Source organism: Panicum virgatum, chromosome 1N (genome assembly GCF_016808335.1).
Source record: "Panicum virgatum strain AP13 chromosome 1N, P.virgatum_v5, whole genome shotgun sequence".
Taxonomy (NCBI): Eukaryota; Viridiplantae; Streptophyta; class Magnoliopsida; order Poales; family Poaceae; genus Panicum; species Panicum virgatum.
This window is the reverse complement of record NC_053145.1, coordinates 48,193,125-48,211,169: the sequence shown is the minus strand read 5'-3', so window position 1 is coordinate 48,211,169 and position 18,045 is coordinate 48,193,125.

Sequence of the window (18,045 nt, the reverse complement as noted above, 5' to 3'; positions counted from 1 at the left end):
TTTACTTTAGAAATACTAGAGAAAATGTATGTGTCACAAGCACGTATTTAATTTTCCTTCCATCAAACAATGATATTATTTATTTTCTTTGTAAAAATAATACACATCTTTCTTTTTCTTCCATAAAACAATGATGTCAATTAATATCATTCCAAAACCATCAAGTAACAATGCCATTTATTTTTCTTCTAAAAATAATACACGTCTTTCTTTTTCTTCCATAAAACAATGATGTCAATTAATATCATTCCAAAACCATCAAGTAACAATGCCATTTATTTTTCTTCTAAAAATAATACACGTCTTTCTTTTTCTTCCATAAACAATGATGTTAATTATTATCCTTTCAAAAAATGACTTGAATTATGGGTTAACGTATGTGCAAAGGAAAGTATGTGTATACTAAAGGAAACTAATATGTTAATACACGTCTTTGTTTTCCTTCCATAAACAATGATGTCAATTATTATCCTTCCAAAAGAAAAAATGACATGAATTATGGGTCAATATATGTGCAAAGAAAAGTAATATGTGTATGCTAAAGGAAAGTAATATGTGGGTATAAGAGGTGTGTATAGAAAATTGCTGGTGTAAAAAATAATAGGATTTTTGTGGAAAACATTGATGAAACCAATCTCCCCCTCCTTTTCGTCAAGCCTTTTGGCCTGACAAGTGGGGCCTCCGTGAGGGGTACGGTGGGCCTAATCTTGATGAGAAATGTTTTCAATTATTTCAACTTTTATAGTATAAATAGATATAGAATAGAATAGTATAGATATGGATAGATTATAGATATAGACTAGAAATAAAGACCGGAGCTTAGGTTGAAATTATGGGGAAAAACCAAGCCGTCGGATGCATTTGGTCTGGTTGGACCAGTGAGCGCTCTGTTGATCCATTCCTTGTGTCGTGTTTATAAACAATCCATGGTAACATCGAGCCTCTCCGCGACATGAAACTATATACGATACAAAATACTTATAAAATGTTAACTTAAAGGAGGAGTATATAACCACGTCACCACGTGAGATCAAGAGACCACATTAGCATGATTCCTATTTAGAGCATCTCCAACATATTACTCATACTTAGTATTCAAAATATACTCTCTCTTACTAATAACTACTTTTATATTTTTCGTAATGGTAGACTACTAAAATTCAATCACCAAAAATAGGGTTGAGAGAAAATCTCGTTTATTTAGGTGAGAGGGAGGTGGGTTTTGGTGTTAAAAAAAATTTAGATAGTAAGGATTGGATTGGTAATCTGTTGGAGAACCTCCAATCATCGAAACATCAAAATTTTTGGTATTGAAAAGAGGGATGCGTAATCCGTTGAAGATGCTTAGCATGCCCTATAACATCAATTCTAAATGACCTCATACCTCTTATATATATATATATATATATATATATATATAACATTTTCCTCGATGCTTAAGGCCTGTTTGGTTCGTGGGCTATTCTACCCTGGCTAGAATCTAGAGCCAGGCTAGTCCAAGCTTGCCCCATATTAGCCATGAAACCTTTTTGCTGAAAATTTTTGAAAGAAAAAAATTTAACATTAAGATTTCATAAAATTTGGATGGGATATGAGATAAAATTTAAAAAGAAAAGTCTAGAAAAACTTTGTTCAAGAAAAAATTCGGCAACTGAAAAATTTGATGAAAGGAATCTAAGAATAGAAAACTTGAAGATAAAAATTTGGACACAAAATTTCAAAATAAAAATAAAAGAAAACAAAAAATGGTGAAAATTCTGACACATGAAAATTTGCAAAAAAATGTTCATGCAAAATTATGAAAAACTGTAAAAAAAAAGTTATCAGCAAAAAGAGAAAAAACACGTGCCGTCGACCACCCCTCCCATCCATGCTGCTACCGGTGCCGGTGTCACCTTCTCTGTCACCAGCGGTGCTGGATCCACTGCTCCCAAGGTGATGAAATGAAAGCTATCGTGTACTATGGCATACTGCGCCCCACGTGCACGCGCGTCGACCGCGGCAAGCGCAACACGCGGTCGACCGCAAAAACAGTTTCGGTGGTGCGTTTTTTTGAGAGAGAAAGGCGTACTCTTTATATTAAAGAGCGTTTACAGCAGTACAAACTCTATTTGATGGAGTGATAAATCACACATATTTATCAAAACTCTCATGCACCGACCCTTTAGTTAGTCTATGGGCATCTCCATTAGCTTCTCTACCTTCATGAATAAACCTGACCTCAGTGAAGTCCTCCGCTCTTGCCTTAATTTCGCGAATAACATGTCTATAAGCTCACATTGCGGTTCCTTGCAAATTCCGAACCACGTTCAGGCAATCCGATGCCAGCTTGAATTTCTGGAGCACCAGATCGCTAGCCAGCGCCATCCCTTCACGGCATGCCATCGCCTCTGCCATCTCCGGGTCGGTTATACCTTCCATCACCAGTGCCGAGGCTCCCAGGAAATTGCCAGCCTCGTCACGAGCCACAGCCGCCATCGTGAATTTGGTTGTGTTCTTCGCGAGAGCCGCATCAACATTGATCTTCCCGAACCCGGGTGGTGGTGGAATCCAACCAGGTTGCTTGGTTTGGGCCGGTTTCCACTCTTTCTGCACCGGTTTGCTCTCGGCCAGATCAGCCAAGAATCTTTCCACAAAACAATGTATCGATAATGGGCTCTGGTAATTATTCTTATGGATGATCTTCCGCTTAGCATACCAGATCGCCCACATTGTGACCACCATCTTCACTAGCACATCATGGCTCAGTGAATTCATCGCTTCATGAAGCCATCCTCGAGCATCCTGCTGCTATGTAGAGCTAATGAAATCAACTATCTCTTCACTCTGCAGCGCCCATACACACCTCGCCTGATGGCACTCAATTAAGGAGTGCTTCCACGAGTCCAATCCTCCACACACAACACACCTGTTGTCTGGGGCCATGTGTCGTTGATGTCGAACGTCTCCTGTTGGGATCGATTGCCGAGCGAGGCGCCGCAGGAATTGGCGCACCTTGGACGGAACTTGAACTTGCCAAATATCTGTCCACTCCTTGCGCTCGGCTGAACAGTCTGATCTACCTGGATTGTGCTCGATCCAGTCCGTTCGCTTCTCCTGGTTGCTCACAAGCATCCGGTAGACTGATCTGACGGTGAAAACACCCATCTTCTTGTAGTGCCATGCCCAAAAGTCCGCTTGTCTTCTGGTACTCAGTGGAATACGAGCAATTGCTTCCCAATCCATTGGCAAAAAAGATTGTTTCAGCCTCTGCATATCCCAGCATCCAGTCGTGTTATCAATAAGATCACTCACCATTCTCATATTGTTTCCTTGTAACCTGGACATAGGTCTCATAAGACCATCTCTTGGGATCCAGTTCATCGCCCAATTGTCAGTTGTTTCACCAGTCCCAATGCGACGAATTAAACTTTGGCACAACACATCTTTGCCATCAACGATCGCTCTCCAAATTCTAGATGGCGATGTACCAATCTGAGCTTCCAAGAAGTCGCCATCAGGGAAGTACATAGCTTTAAGGACCCGTGCACTCAATGACAACGGCTCTTGTAATATTCTCCAGGCTTGCCTCGCGAGTAAAGTCAATTTGAACAGCTCAATGTCACGAAAACCAAGCCCACCCATGTACTTCGGTTTCGTCTTGTCCTCCCAAGCTACCCAGCAGGTTCTTCTCTTTCCTTCCTTGCTACGCCATTAGAAACTTCGAAGGAGCCTGTCAATATGTTTACACAATCCCCTGGGCAGTCGAAAGCATGACATCGAATACGTTGGGATTGCCTGAGCCACAGCCTTGATCAAGACCTCCTTACCCCCAGGCTGAAAGTGCTTGTTCTAGCCAACCTTGCACCCATTTCCAGACCCAGTCTTTGAGATATTTGAATGCTCCATTCGAAGATGTGCCAACATCAATTGGCATGCCGAGATACTTTTCACTAAGAGCCTCGTTATGGACATCCAACAGAACTTTGATCTCCTCTCGTATGCTGCCACCAACACCTTTAGCGAAGTGAATTGATGATTTGTTCATATTTACCTGCTGGCCAGAGGCTCGACAGTAATTGTTCAACGCCTCCTTTATTGCCTCAGCACTCTCTCTATTTGCCTTGAAGAACAACAGGCTGTCATCTGCGAAGAGTAAGTGACTTACAACCGGAGCTGACAAAGCCACTTTAATTCCACTGAGAACTGATGACTGAATCCTTGACTTTAACATGCACGAAAGGCCCTCTGCTGCTAACAAGAATAAATAGGGTGAGACTGGGTCACCTTGCCGGATCCCCCTTGAAGGCATAAAACTCTCTTGCCGGTCACCATTGAAGAAGATTGAAAATGAGACCGTAGAAACCAAACACATGATCCTGTCCACCAAAAGCCGATGAAAACCCAGCTTGAGCATAATAGCTTTCAAGTAACTCCACTCCACACGATCATACGCCTTCCTCATATCCAGCTTAAGAGCACAAAAACGATTGTCCCGAGCTCTCTTTTGTTTCATAAAGTGCATACACTCATAAGCTGTAATTATGTTGTCTGTAATCAGACGTCCTGGCACAAAGGCAGACTGTTCCTCAGATATAATCTCCGGCAAGATGAGTTTAAGTCTATTGGCCATTAACTTCGACGCAATCTTGTAAATCACATTACACGGGCTTATAGGCCTAAACTGGCCAAGCTCCTCTGGACTGTCAACCTTTGGGATCAAAATGATGCATGTGTTGTTAATTATTGCTGGGTCATCCTCTCCCCTTAGAACTCGAAGTACAACTTCTGAAATCTCACCACCGCACAGCTCCCAATTGCGTTGGAAGAAGTGTGCCGATAGCCCTTCCGGACCCGTCGCCTTGGTAGGAGACATATGGAAAAGAGCTGTCTTTACTTCCTCCTTCTCAAAAGGCTTCATCAGCTGCTCGTTCATGGCTACTGTGACCTTGACCGGCACTGTTGACAGCACACTTTCCATGTCCTCTATCCCTTCAGACGTGTAGAGATCCTTATAGAAAGCCGACGCTAGAGCACCCATCTCCACTTCATTTTCTGTGATCTCACCGTCGGACTTCCTAAGTTTCGTAATTTGATTTCCCCTCCTCCTCTGGTTTGCACGGAGATGGAAAAACCATGTGTTCTTGTCACCCTCAGCCGGCCACATATTTCAGGAACGTTGTTTCCACATTATTTCCTCCCGATGATTTAATTCAACTATCCTCTCCTGTACCTTGATTTCTGCATGCGATGGGCCAACACGCATGGTCCGCATGTAGCTGCTCTAGTTCCTCGTACAGGTTCTTCAGTTCCCGTCTCACACTGCCAAAAGAATTGACTCTCCACTCACTGAGACTGCCAGATACCGATGCTAGTTTTTCCTGCAGCTCTTTCACAGTACGGGCTTCCCCCGCATCGAGCCAAGTCTTCGCAAGCATGGGAAAGAATTGATCATGGGCTTCCCACATCATCTCGTACTTGAACATTTTCTTCTTCTTTCTCCCCTTACGACCAGAAACCTGCTGCCATCTTAGCATGATAGGATCATGGTCGGACGCTGCAGCAGTAAGATGGGTTACTCTCGCCATCGGAAATCTCGTACACCAGTCAGCTGTTGCCAGGGCACGATCAAGCCGAACCCGACAGTAGGAACCTCCTGCAACTTTCTTCTCAAAAGTCCAGTTGCGTCCTTCAAAGCCTAGGTCATAGAGACCACAGACATCCACCATCTCTCTAAAACCAGCAATCTGAGCGTGACTCCTCTCTTGAACTCCATCATGTTCGGATCTATGCAACACTTCATTGAAGTCACCCATGCAGACCCATGGTAGTGGCGATGAAGCTTTAATAAACTTCAACATATCCCATGTTTTGTGGCGTTCAGCGGTTTGAGCTTCGCCATAAACACATGTAAATCTCCACGGCTCACCACCGTTTTTAGAAATAATTGAATCAATGTGATACTGAGAAAACGGTAAAATTTCTACCTTAGTATTCTTGTTCCAGTACAAGCCAAGCCCTGCACTGCGACCTGAGCTGCTAATAGGAAAAGCATTATTATAGCCTAAAGTACCTTTGAAACCTTCCACCCGTGCCTTATTTACTTGGGTTTCAACGACACATAGCACGGTAGGGGCAAACTTCTTCGCAATTTCGCGAAGCTCCTTCACTATCGCCGCGTTGCCCAAGCCACGACAGTTCCACGTGATGCAACTCATTGGACCCGGCGATCCTCCTCCGCGGAGTCTGCCAGTTTCTTTTTTCTTGTCATCGTCAACTTGCTTCTCTTGCTTCTTCCTGTCCTTTGGCGAGACTTCCTTCTTCCCCAGCGATTTCGATGATTCCGCCGCCATGGTTCCACCCATCCTCAGAAGTGTCGGTGTCCTGACCTGGGTGGCCTGGCACCAACTATTAACGTGCTGCGTGATCCCTCACCCTGGATGGTTGATGCAAGAGGTAACACAGGAACGCACGGGGTTTCTTCTGGTTCCGGCCGCGAGGCCGTACGTCAAGCAAGGGTGTGCGAGTGCACTGTACTATCTTGCACCGGGGTGCCTGTAGTAGGGGGTACAAGCAAGGCGAGAGAGGGAGGGAAGCTCCCAAGTCTCTGCTAGAGGAGGAGATGATTGAGACAAGTGCCAATATCGGGGTTCAGGAGAGCGTGTGTGTGTTCTACCAGTCGTGCTGAGCGTTGGAGAGTGAGAGCCCGACAAAAATAGAGCCCGCCTCCCCCTTTTATAGACACAAGGAGGGGTGGTGTACATGTAGAGGAGGGGGGAGAAGTCGTCGTTCTTCCCTGAATCGGGGGTGTGCAGTGGCTGACTACTATAGAAAGTACACTGTGCCACACTGGAGGGTGAGGCGCCGGGCGTGGCGGTCGTCCTTAGAGTCGTCCTTGGCCTTGTAGAGATCGCGCCGGCGTCCTGGCAGCTCCAGTGGGCGGTGTGGTGGTCGCTGTAGAGGGTACCGTCCCTTGCACTTGACGTGGCGGTGTTCCGAGGGTCCTGCAGGTGGGGGTCTTGATCTGGTCAAGGTCCGGACCGCGCTCGAGGGTCATGCTCATGCCATTCGATGGTTCCTGTAGAGGGGAAAGTACGTGGAAAGTACGAGGAGTTGGCAGCACAGTGGAAGGAGCAGCACCGCGCACGTTCGCACAGTGCATCGCAAGTTCCCACAGTGGTGCCACAGCGCCAGGGATGGCTGTGCAGTGATCGGAGGTGGTGGAGAAGACCCTGATCACAGCCACTATGCGGAGCGGTGGCCTGACGCTGTCTGAGCCAGGCGTTGTGGCGGAGTTGTTAGCATTTAATGCCTTCGTATGGCGGGTGGGTGAACGGGTGGCCATTTGTCCTTTTCCGTCGAGGGGTGGCCTCGAGCGAGGTGGAGTTGATCCGCTTGCTTGAGGGTAGTCTTGCTACCCTCGAGCGAGGTGGAGACGCGGGGCGTTGTCGAGGGTCTCGGCGGAGAGCCCTCGAGTAAGGCAGAGATTGCCCCACGGGTTCGAGGGGGTTCGGATGGGCCGCACTGCGTCCGTGGACCATGGATTTGGGCTTCTTTGAGTCCTTTCCTTTCCTTCGGATCGGAGGGAGGTTGTAGGCCTTCGTGGGTCCGATTGCCTAACATATGCTTTGCGTTTTAAGGGTGATTTAGTCCCCTAGTTAGGGTGTCCCTAATCATGGTACCCGACAGTAGCCCCCGAGCCTTTGTAGGAATGAGCATCAGCCCTACAGAGGCTTGATCCCTCGAGGGCGTGACTCCAGGGGCGAAGCTAGAGCTAATGGGTGGGGGGTGCCCAACTTCATCAAGACTCATATGATATTCAAATAAAGGATAATGTATTCTAATAATGGCAATGCCAATTTAGTCAATAGTCAATACATACGATACGAAAACTAGTAGAGGCTAGGAAACAACACTCACCAGTCACAATCTGTAGTCCGTAGCAAAATAATTAAATAAACACGCCATTGATCACTTTAGCCAAAAACCCAAAACGTTGACAAAAGATGTTCCATATAGCAAAATATATGATCGAACCTAAAGAAAAAAGAACAAATAGGTCAATTATTTAGCAAAGAAAATATAGGATTGTCCATTGAAAGTTAAAGTAGATGCACTATATTACCTCTTAGAGATCATATTTACGCCCTTTTCCTTCCATTGTCATGAAACAATGAACCACAGCCTCATTGCTAACTTTCTTCATTTCTTCTTTCTCTATGTAGCAAATAAGTCTATGACTTAGGTGTTCATCACCCATACGATTAGACAAACTTGTTTTCACAATCTTCATGCTGGAAAAACATCTCTCAACTGTTGATGTGGCGACAGGCAATACTAGCACAAGCTTCAAAAGTCGATAGACCAATGGGTACAAACGATATTTCCCTGTTTCAACCATTTTTTGAGAGAGCCCACCAATAGTGTTTATGTTGGAGAATCTATCATCTGCTCTCACATCAGCAATGTAAAGGCGAAGTTGGTGGCTAAGGTCCCTCAAATCATCATTGCTAAAATCATCAGGATACAGTTTCGCTAAGCTCATCAAATTCTCCCCATTGAAAGCTTGAAATGATTCTCTTGGATTGAAAGCGGCTGAGCAAACAAGCAATTGAGAGGTTGTCTCACTAAATCGGCTATCAAGCTCTTGAACTAACCAATCAATAATGTCATTAAAGCAATCCACTGCATAGTGATGCTTGTTTGTAATTCCTGATTTTTTTCTAGGCTGTCGAGGATCAATATATGTACTTTCCATTTCCACTCTATCTATTTCATGCAAGTCACAAAACTCATTCACTTCATCTAATAGTTTGTCCCAACCGTCTCTTCTAAGATCATGTAAATGGAGTCTAGTGGAATTCACACATCCAATGGCATTCACAATGTCTTGATCCTTGCGTTGCAATGCTAATGACAATGTATTTGTGGCAGTTAAAGTAGTCAATAAGAGATGCAAATAGAAGACAAAGTCAAAAGATTGGAAGTATACCAAAAGATTTGATGCTTGATCTCTATTCTTCCAATCTCTATCATCCTTTTCAACAACCTTTAGCACTTCAACTATTGTAGGAAACATGTTGACTAAACTTTTTAGAGTTTTATAATGAGAACTCCATCTTGTATCTCCGGGTCTTTGAAGACATTGCTCTTGATTTAACCCTGTCCCAGTCTCAAGTTGCCCACAACCTAAAGCCTTTTGTACTTGCTCATAATTGATATCTCTAATCATGTCCCTTCTCTTAGCCGATCCACCCACCACATTTAGTAAGATAGAAATCATGTTCAAAAAATTGCTAACACCTTTATGCTTTCTCATGGTTGCCACAATAACTAACTGAAGTTGGTGAGCAAAGCAATGCACATAATAAGCTGCTTTACTATCTCTCAAGATCAAAGATTGCAAGCCATTCAACTCACCTCGCATATTGCTAGCACCATCATATCCTTGGCCTCGACATTGCTTTAAGCTTATTTTAAACTTTGCAAGAAGAGAATCAATGGATGACTTGAGGTGGGAAGAAGTTGTTTCAGTCACATGCACAAGGCCAACGAACCTCTCTTTCACAATCCCACATTTGTCAACATACCTCAAGACCACAGCCATTTGCTCTTTGCAAGAAACATCTCTTGACTCATCAACTAGCAAGCAAAACACATCACCCCCAAGTTCTTCAAGGATAGATTGCATAATCTCATTTGCAAAACATTCAACAATGTCCCTCTGAATTTCTGGAGCAAGCAAACAACTATTCTTTGTAGCATCTGTAGTCACGGCTTTGTGTAATATTGGATCATGTTCCGCTAAGCAATCATAGAACTCCTTGAAGTTCCCTCTATTGTAGGATTCTTTAGACTCATCATGGCCACGGAAAGGCAATCCTTGCTTCAACAGTAGCCTAGCAGTGTCAATGGATCCATTTAACCGAGTAAAGTACGCCCTCTTAGCAACTTCAGTGATCTGATTGTATTGTACATCTATATGTTGCTTTCTATTTAACAAATCATCACACTTCTTCATTGCATTATAGTGTAAGCCACCAACCTCACCCATATGTGATCTTAGCCTTTCTTTCCTATGAAAACCATTCCAACCATTAACCACAAATGCATCATATCCTGCATCTTTCTTTTCTCTAAACAAGAAACAATAAAAGCAATATGCTCTCTGCGTTTTCTCACTGTATTCAAGCCAAGGACCAAACTCATCAAACCATTCTCGCATAAATCTCCTTTGCTTATCTTTCTCTCCAATATTTAGAAGAGGGAAATTTATTCCGCGAGGTTGACAAGGTCCATTCTCCAAGTATTTTCTTCTCACCTTTTCTCTCAAGTTAGGATGATAAGAATCAATTTCTTTTCTTAAACCGGGGTCATATTGAATCTCCTCATCCCAATTGATTTCATCTTCAGCCAGGCAGCTAGCTTTCCGCTTAAAATACCTCTCCATAATTACCTAAAATTTAATCATTTGCATTCAGTAAATTGCAGCATCAATTATATAGAATTAAATTGCAAAATCAATTAGCTAGCTAGCTCTAGCCGGACAACACCACCAAGTAGGCGAGTACCTGTTGGCCTGTTGGCGGCAGCGTGATGATTGGGCAGCAAGCCAAAATCAATTAGCTAGCTCCATCTTATTTGCCTGACGAAGTGACGAACTGGGCAGGGGCGGCACCGCGGCAGGCCTGTTGGAGTGTTGCAGTGCAGGGCGGGCAGGAAGCGTGGCGCTGGCCCTGACCGCCTGACGGTCTGACAGGCGAGGCGACGGCGCGGCACTGAGGCAGGCAGCAGCCAGGGAGGCTGGGAGGGTCGAGGGGGCGAACCTGGGCGAGCAGCGGAGCAGGCCCCTGTGGACGAGGGCCGGCCGGCGGCAGATGGAGCCAGGGAGGCGAAACGATCGATCGCGAGGGAGACGAAAGGTGCGACGCTTCGGATGGAAGGAAGCTAATTTTGGACTCGTGGTGGGCTTTTTTTTCCCTCTCGGGCTGTTGGCTGAACTGATGGGGGTGCCTTTATTTGGGACTGGGGGTGCTATAGGGCCGAAATTCACTTGCTCTAAAGAATTTTTGGAATTGGAGGGGGTGCCGGGGCACCCACGGGCTCTTATTGGGCTCCGCCCCTGCGTGACTCGGGTGCTGACCGTGGGAATTTTAGTTTGCCCGGGGTGCGACGATCGGGGTTCCTCGTAGGAGAAACAGTGGGGAGGCCACTCCGAGTTGTCTATGCAGATCATAGTCGCCTCGAGCACCATGGCGCAGCTGCTGGGGATGTCGCCGTCATGCTGATGGGAGAGTCCGAGCTAGTCTGCAGAGGGTTTCGATCCTCGAATGTGTGAAATTTCCTCCGTGGGGGCGCATCAGTGCACCCGTGGGTGTAGCCCCCGAGGCCTTGGAGGAGTGCTTGCACCCGTCCAAGGGCTATAATCGTCTCTCTGCATGGTTGATTTGGTGGGGCGATCGCCCAGCTTCTTTTTCAGCCGGCCTCGGTATTCCTTTCAGCCGGCTTCAGCATTTTTGTGCTGGTGCAGCGGCCCGCAACCTCATTTGGTCCCGTTCTGATGGTCGGTCGAGAGCGCCATGGGATTTGACGATCATGCGAGGGGGGTTCGTTCGACACGTGGAACTTCACAGCCGGCGGTGGCCGACTCATTCGAGCGTGTGGCCTGACCCGCAGTGTGCAGGGAGCTCCGAGCCCTGGCCTAAGTGAAGGCGTTCAGGGGGCCCTCGACTTTTTGTTACGACCCTCGTAGCCCCACCACAGGGAGGAGGGGTGAAGCGCGCCATGCTACCCATGCCCGGGCCGCAAGCCATGGCTGCTTCAGTGAGTTGTTACCGGGTGGTTCAAGTGGACGTCCATGCCCTGTTCGATGAGGCTCGGCTAACGGTTCGGGGACACGTCTCCTAAAGCACTCACAAAGGTTCGCTAGGTGGGACTGGGACCCGTTCGATAGGGTCCGAGGGCTCGGTGCTCTCCCTCGATGGAACCCTCCTGCAAGGCACCCTCGGCTGGCCTCGAACACTGCGTAGGGCGTCTCGAACTCCGCGTTCGAGGGTCGCTTATATGGCACGCCCATGCTGTCCCTGACTCTGGTGATCTGGGGCACCTGTCGAACCCTCGATGGACCAGGCTTCGAACCCCAGATCAGAAAGGCCTCAGAATTGATTTCCTTCGACGGTAAGGAATCCCTGGAGGAATATTCCGTAATGGTTCGCTTAAATGGCGTGGAGTTGCCGGTCGTGCGCGGGTCTCCCGCCAATCGTGGCTGACGTGGCGTAGTACGCGAGGGCTATGCGGGCACGCCTTTTTAGGCGGTTGCCTCGGGTAGGCGGAGAGGCGTGGGTGGCGGCTGGCGGATGGGATGGTGCTACAATCCCGCCGCGCCCGTCGGTTACCGCGCCGCAATTATTGCCGAGCGCGCACGTGGGAGCGTCTGCAATCATGGGGCCCTGCTGTCAGCGGCAGCAAAATCTACCGCATTCAATGCGGCAGATTCGGGGCTGCGGTTGTGAATCCGCTCGTCTTGATGGATATTAGCGTGGGAGGGGGAATCGATTGGGCTTACCTTGCCATCTTGCTCTCGCCTCCGCTGCCTTCTCCGCCTCCCCTGCATCCAGAGCCCAGAGCCAAGAGCGAGAGGAGGAAGAAGAAGAGGAGAGAGTACACCTTTGCCATCGTTGGAGCTTGCTTCCCGTGCCCCCCGCCTGATTCAAAGCGATGGCACGGATCGAGGAGCTGTTGCCATGGGGGAAGTCCACCGCCACCGCGGCGGTCCTGGAGCAACTGGCCGACAAAAGGCTCCTGCCGATAAACTCCAACTCGTCGCGGCCATTGTGGATCCCCCCGCGACCGGAGGAGGTCGAGCCGAATCCCCCAAGCAGCTACATTGTGAGCCTTTGTAACATCCCAAAAATCTAACAAAAATAAATCACGTGCTAATCCTTGTTTGTCGTTGAGCTCGATCCCTTCTTGTTTCTTCTTCCGCCTGACTTCCCGATACCCCGTGGAACCGAGCCGGCACCCAAATCTTCCGCTGTCCCATCCCTGTTTGGCCCTCGGCCTGCGCGTCGCACGCGGCCGACACACGCGTGGCCGACCGCGGCCGCGATCAGCGCCGACGCGCTCGCCCCCCCCTCTCTTTTTCCCTTCTCTTTCCCCTCCTTTTTCTTTTTCTTTTCTTTTTCCCATTTTCTTTCTCTTTTCCTTTCTTTTCTCTCTCCTTCCCTCTCCCTTCCTCTCTCCTTTCTCCTACCCCGCACGCTCGACCCCCCCCGCTCCCGGCCACCCGTGCCCGCGCCTTCCCTCTCGTCCCCGAGCCCGCCCGGCCTGCTCCTGCCCGCACGCCAGCCTCGCCCCCACACCCCGAGCGCCGTGCCGCGCCGCGCCACGCCAGCCCGGGCCGAGCACGCGCGCGCACGCTTGCCACGCCGCGAGGGCCGAGCCGCTCACCGCGCACACCGCCCCGGGCCGTGCCCACACGAGCACTCGTGCTCACGCACGCCCCCGGAACCCCGCTCTCGCGCGCGCCGCTGCTGCCCCTCCGCCCGCACTGCCGCTGCGCGCACCCACGCGCGCCCGCCCGAGCCGAGCGCGCGCCCACGCCACGGCCGACCGGCGTTGACGCTGCACAGCAGCGTCGACCGCGGCACAGAGCCGCCTGCAGCGGTCGCCGCCCGGCCGTGGTGTCACGTCGCCTCGCCGCTCGCACGCCGTTGACGCCCCACCAGTGCCCCGCGCCGTGCCGTCGCATCACCATGGTGAGCCTTGCCGCCCCGCGCCATTAACGCCGCCGACAAGCCTGCCCCGCCGGCCACCACCCTGCTCCCACCGCCACCGCCCTGACCGCCTATAAAGGGGGCCAAGGAGCACCCCGGTGCCCCCACGAACTGCAGTGCCACCGCCCACCGCCTCTTTGCCCTCCTAGCGCCGCCGCCCTAGCTTCTCCTTTGCCCCCCTAGCACCGCCGCCGCCTGCCTTGTAGCACCGCCGCCGCTGGCCGCCGTGGCCGGACCGCCACACGCCATCTCCGGCCCAGGTGAGGCAGGGGATCATCTCACCGCAGCTCCCTCTCTCTTTCCCCTCTACCCCGGGCCGCCGTCGAGGCCCAGAGCGGCCGAATCGGCCGCCGCCGGCGCGCCCCTACCCCTCCCCTGTTTTCCCAGCGCAGGGGAGGAAGAGGACTGGCATTTTTGCCAGGAACCCCCTCCACTTTTCTATATTCACTAAAGAAACCCCACCCATTTAAAGCCTTTTTCAATTAAAACCCCTTCTTTTGTTATATTCCCAAAATAAACCCCCACCATATAAAGTTAATTACAACTAAGCCCCTAACCCTTTCAGATTAACCCAAGAAACTTCTAAAATATAAACCAAGCCCCTGCCTACTTAATCTTAATTACAATTAGGTCCCTGAACCCCTGTTTAGGGCCTAAACGCTCCCCTGACCCATCATTTTATGTGCCTAACGACCCCGGTTTAACCTAAAATTTTACCCCGCCTCTCTTAACTCAGTTTTGGCCCTACCATTCAGAAACCATTCAAAAATAATACTCTATGCTCTATATTTCATGTGTTCCCGTTTCGAGCTCGACGACAAATCCTTGATTTGATTGTGTGCTTGTTTGTGTGCGCTGTAGACCATGGAGTGAACGAAGGAGAACCCGTTGACGAGCAGTGCTGTGAGCAGGTGAACGAGGACCCGTTCCGCGACCCCGAGCCCGAAGGACAGGACTTCCCCGAAGGCTTTGAAGACGGCAAGTTCAATCCCATCCTTTGATGCATGTTTCTGTCCTAGTTTTTATGAACACAACCCAATGGCCTGTTTTATAAAACTGCATATGTTTTACTTGCATGAAAACACGGTTGGATAGCCACCCCTTGATTTGTGACGACTATTCCTTGACCACCTAGATTAATGTCTGATTTTGCTTGGACGTTAATCGATATTAGAACGCTTAGGACTCTACTCATAATAAAATTTATTTGATAAAGAAAATGTGTGCGTGTGGGAAGGGAATAAAATGTGGATTTTCGAAAGATGAGTATGGACGGGATGGACGGCATTTCTGTGTGAATTGCCGATTGGTGTGCTTATGCCTGTGTGGCAGGGCAAAGAAGGGAGATATCTATCTTGTCGTGTCTAAGGACCGAGTTGGTGTGTCATCTCACCTAACTCCACTATCGTGCAAACCACTCGACCGTTGAATGGGCAACGGCGTAGCATAAATCCCACTAGTTGGTGTGATAGCCATCAGGAGAGCTGAGAGCAACGGGTGACTAAGGAAAAGGGATAAGCCTCGAGTGACTTATGCCCGGTTATACCTAAGTGAACGGTCAATGACCCCTTGGTGCGTCCCGTGATGGCTAGTCAGGCTTAGCTATGGTGGGTAATGGCTATGTTGGGATCTACACCGACACGACGGTGTTCGAGTTGTGGTATCCTACTTGTGGGTAAAGTTGCACACCTCTGCAGAGTTAAGAATCTATTCGAATAGTCCGTGCCCACGGTATTGGGCGAGTTACGGTGTGGTCACATAACTAGTGTTTCTTTGGGATGGGCTGGTGTGAGTTGTTTTGGAATTGGTCCCGGCAGTTGTGCCGTGTGCTACGTCGTACGGGGAGTCCGGTAGCAGTTTTAAAACCTGAACTCTGTGTTAATGCCAAAAACTGATTTCTAAATGGTTTTCTATAAAATAAACCCCTGCATAAAGTATCGCTTTTCGGCAAATTAAACCGTAACCTTATCCTTGATTTACCTATGCATATTATTCTGTTATAACCCCCTCCGTGGGTGTGGTTGGACTTGCTGAGTACGTTTGTACTCACCCCACTCTTACTTTTTACAGAAGAAGACCCGGACTTCGTACCAGACGACGCCGAGTAGGGTTATCGTTCTACACCCAACCTTGCCTGTGGAACCGGCCCTGTTGAGATGCCTCCGCTGTCGCAGTACTCTGAGCCCGTAGTAGACCCTATGTGGTTCGCGGTCTGGTGTTATGTCGTAGCCTGGTTAATTATTATTATCATCTGTATCGAGTGTCCGCCAAGGTTTGTAAGGTTTTGAACCATCTGATGTAATAAATGTGGCATCAGCCTCCTGGGACTGATGTTTTGTATCACATTTAAGTCTTCTCTTATGAGGGGACGCTTCAGGTGGTATCAGAGCCGTAGGTTGGCCGTAGGACGTGACCCTAGGAGCGAAAACCGTTTTCAGGACCTTTCACCTTAGGACTTTTCTATCCTTAATCCTTTCCTCACACAAACACTTACCCTTGGTTCTTGCCCTGTTCCAGATGGCTGACAATGGATGGATCGGCGGAATCTGTTTCGCAGAGCCCGGCCTTCCTAAGTTGTTGATACTCAGCCTGGAACGCATTGGAGTTGTGGATCCGCCAGAGTTTCTTTACCGGGAGTATGACTCCAAGGGCACTCTTCGGTGTGACCTGATGATCTTCATAGCAAGAAGCACCCGCTACCCTGATGTGGACCCTTGGTTCATCTCCACCACTGGATTCCGTTTCCCGGATACCTATCGGAAAGCCGCCCGCAAAGCCCTACGACGTCTGCGTGTGATCTACAGGCATCACCTCCAGCGGACTCCTATGGGATTTTTCCCGCCGACTGAAGGAAGAGGACGCACATGGATTGCCAGGATGAGAGGACTTGGAAGAGAAGAAGAAGACCTAGAAGACACGGTCTCTCACCTATCCATCTATATCACCGGCCTGGATGAGCTCTATCGCGAGCAAGCAGCACAACTGAAACAGCAGGTCCACAGAGCAGAAAAAGCAACCCAGGAGATGGAGGAACAACGGTCGAGGACTTTCCATGCCGAGTATTCCCTAGCCGCCCTCCAAGTCCAAATGGATGAAAAAGAGGAAGAACTGGAAGAACAGCGAGCAAGAGCCACACGCGCCGAGGACTCGCTAGCCGCTCTCCAAGCTCGGATGCGGAGGTACGAGGCTCGCTGGGGAATAGGAGGATGGATAGAGGAAGACGAAGAAGAAGAGCCCATGGAAACCCATTGGGATGTTGGAACTCAAACTGAAGAAGAAGATCCTGAAGAGACCCACTGGGATAAAGGAACTCAGACCGAGGATGACATGATGGATCAGTATCTCCCACTGAAGAAACGCCCTCTTAGGATCGAGGAAGAGTCTCCATGATAGGAGTTGTCTCCAAGCTAGAACCTTTGCTCTAATAATAATCATGTACCCATGAAGTTGTACCCCCCATGATGCCATAAATAAAAACCATCTACCCCTTTGTGTACCGCAAATATTTGTGCAAGTTTTTCACCATATCTTTGTTTTCAAATGGCTGAGGAAGGTTGGACCCAGGGCGACTGCCAAGCTGCACCTGGCTTCCCCAGCCTGTTGATCAACGCCCTGGAGAGCCTTGGCGTCACGGAACGCCCAAGGTATTACAGCAGAGAGTACGAGCATCATGGCACTCTCCGCTGCAGGGTGATCCTAGTCGTCGCTAGAAGTGACCACTACCCCGACATCCTGTCATGGCGAGTGACTGCTACAGGGTTTAGGCACCAGGACACCTATCTCCTAGCCGTCAGGAAAGCACTTCGTTATCTGTGCCGGATTTTCGAAGGACACCTCACCCCCACACCAATGAGGTTCTTCCCACCAGCCATCAGGACTCCAGTTTGGGAAGCTCGAATGAGGAGCCTGGAACGACGCCGCCATGAAGAAGTCATCCTGTACCAAGTAGCTACCTACCTAGCCTCCTTGGATCAGCTCTTTGACGAGCAAGCCAACTTGCTGAGGGAACAGACCCATCGAGCCGAGCAAGCAGAGCTCGCACTAAGACTGCAACAGATCCGAGCAGTCCAAGCTGAGGCAAGAGCCGCAGCAGCGGTCAGCAGTGAAGCAGTTGCTCAGGAGAGCCTCAGGCAAGCCCGAGACCGGCATATGCAAGAATGGGCTAGTAGTGGAACCCCAGTCCCGGCAATAGGAGAAGACCATGTTCTGCTCGGGACGCCCGTCTTTGGATGGGGACCACTCGTTGGAAACCCACTAGCCCCACCCGAGAATCCTGGAAGGTCTACGGACG